Source organism: Sardina pilchardus, chromosome 22 (genome assembly GCF_963854185.1).
Source record: "Sardina pilchardus chromosome 22, fSarPil1.1, whole genome shotgun sequence".
NCBI classification, from domain to species: Eukaryota; Metazoa; Chordata; class Actinopteri; order Clupeiformes; family Clupeidae; genus Sardina; species Sardina pilchardus.
This window is the reverse complement of record NC_085015.1, coordinates 13,210,323-13,212,822: the sequence shown is the minus strand read 5'-3', so window position 1 is coordinate 13,212,822 and position 2,500 is coordinate 13,210,323. Positions and strand designations below refer to the sequence as shown.

Genomic DNA, 2,500 nt, shown 5'->3' with positions numbered 1-2,500 from the left:
TCTAACTTTCTTTCAGACCATACACATTTCCATACTTTATCATTCTTTCTCTGTCACACACACACACACACACACACACACACACACACACACACAGAGAGAGAGAGAGCCTGCTCTTTCCCCTCCCCTCACCCCTCTCCCCTCTCATCCACCCGGTCTCATTACGTCTCGGCTCTCTCCGTGATTGAGGTTAAGCAGGGCACTGAGCGATGAAGCAGGGAGGGGGATGAGGGAGAGAGAGAGAGGGAAAGAGAGAGGGATGACTGACAGGCGTTTTGATGGAGGGATTGTACGGGGAGAGACAGGAGAGAGGATGGAGAGAGATGGAGAGCGAGGGTGGACTTCAGGGAATGACAAACGGGGGGTTATTTTTTTAATAGTGCCTACTCCCTGACCAGCACGCAGGCACACACACACACACACACCCTGTCTGACAAGGCAGTGTAAGCATCACTGGTGTGGAGGAGAGAGAGAGAGGGATAGAGGACTGGAGGGGGAGGGGAAGGATGGTTAGGGAGGGCTGAAGATTGCATGTGCGTGTGTGTGTGTGTGAGAGAGAGAGAGAGAGAGAGAGAGAGAGGGAGAGGGAGGGACAGAGGGAGGGGGAAGGGGGAGTAGCAATAGAGGGAGCTGCCGCGACAAGATCACACTGAATCAGACACACACACACACATACACGCTCTCGCTCTCTCTCTCTCCCTCTCTCTCTCTCTCTCACACACACACACACACACACGCTCAACGGTGCAACAGAGGGGGGTCTTCCATCACTGGAGGAAATACCCTCACACACACGCCCACCACTCTCACCCTCTCACTGGCACACACACTCACACACACTCACACACACACACACATGCACATTGAAGGTAAAACATCGACGTGGGCGTTTTCCCTTTTGTGCTGACATAATCCCCTCCATAGACGCAAGCCCAGCGGGGAAGGGAAACGACCGGGATATTAACGGGATCAGCCGGCGGCTCTTTTTCATGGCACGGGTTCGGGAATCGTCACCAGCACCCGGGGAAACGCCAGCAGACCAGTGGCGCTGGAATGCCGCCTCGCTGATCGTTGAGGTAACGTTTTGGAACACGCTCAGAACGCTTTCCTCTCGCTCCTGCGTGCGAGTCTCTTTTCAACACCAAAGCGGAGTGCACTACAGAGGCTCTGCTGGTGGTCTTAGTCTAGTGATTAGTGTGTGTGTGTGTGTGTTTGTTTGTGTGTGTATGAAGAGATTAGTGTTTTTTAATAAGCGCAGTGTGAAATGCGATGAGAGTTAAGAGTTTTTCTTTGTCAGTGGTGTGTTGTGTTTGCTGCAAGTATGTTCATGTAGTGATGTACTGTATGGTGTCGCTCAGGGGTGTGTATAGGTGTCTGTAGGTGTATTAGTGTTGAGTGTATTCATTTACACACTGGGTGAATTGCTTTTACTTTCAAATTAAATGTGCAGTTGTGCGTTCACTTCATGTGCTTGATGAGGTTTTTGTTTTGTGTGAGATTAAGTATGCATTTATTCATATGGTGTGAATCACATGTCTGTGTCTGTCTCTCTCTGTATGTGTGTGTGTGTGTGTGTGTTTGTTTTATTACATGTTTTTTTTCTGAGTGTGTCTGTGTGTGTTAGTGAATGTGTGTGTGTGTGTGTGTGTGTGTGTGTGTGTGTGTGTGTGTGTGTGTGTGTGTGTGTGTGTGTGTGTGTGTGTGTGTGTCAGACACAGTTGTGTTTACAAGCGAGAAGCATTGTGTGCCATGCATATACAAGCTTGTTTATCAGTAACTGTTGTGGTTCCCTGTCTGTTTGTCTGGTGGTTCTCTGGATTTCTGTATCAGTTCCAGAACCTCTTGGCCTTTGTGATGCAAGCAGGAACTACTCATACTCGCGCTCATACTCACTCCATTCAGGACAGTCAAGAAACGTATGGGTCTTGTCTTGACTTGAGCTCATCAGTGTAGCCCACAACAGACATAACCAGTGGATGCAGGAGACTGGGCTGTGAGGTGTCTGGGGAGTTCCTGCTCTGTTAATATGCCTGAGGCCACTTGCTTTCCAAACAGCATGTAGTTCCTTTGTGCGAGCGAACACGGGCAGACACACACTGAGCTGCACAAAGGCACCCAAACAGACACACGCGTGTGTGTGTGTGTGTGTGTGTATGTGTGTGTGGAAAGATACACAAGTGGATATTTTGGAGTCATACACGTTTTTACTGGTATTTTGTTCTGTGAAAATGAAGTTCTCACACAAATTAATGCACACAGGCATGAACAAACACAACACATCATGAGAAGAATACAGAAGCACACACACACACACACACACACACACACACACACACACACATACACAAAAGAAGCTGTATAAAAAAAGCAATTTCAAACACACACAGAGAGACAGACAGACGCACACACAATTTATTTTGGTCATGCCATTTGCGTGCTTACATACACGCACACACACAAAAAGAAGCTGTAAACAAAATCAATTTCAAACACACACAGA

At 48.0% G+C, this 2,500-nt stretch overlaps 1 protein-coding gene across 2 annotated transcripts in view; it reads left to right on the top strand.

Annotated features, from left to right (window-relative positions):
* Positions 1-751: 751 nt before the first annotated feature.
* Positions 752-2,500, top strand: part of LOC134069976 (MAGUK p55 subfamily member 3-like) — a 29,760-nt gene continuing 28,011 nt past the window's right edge. Inside the window, exon 1 of one of the 2 annotated variants that reach the window (XM_062526149.1) lies at positions 752-1,076. The gene's annotated coding sequence lies outside the window, so the exon portion shown is untranslated. The remainder of the gene's footprint in view (positions 1,077-2,500) is intronic. The other variant, XM_062526150.1, reaches the window with a different exon arrangement.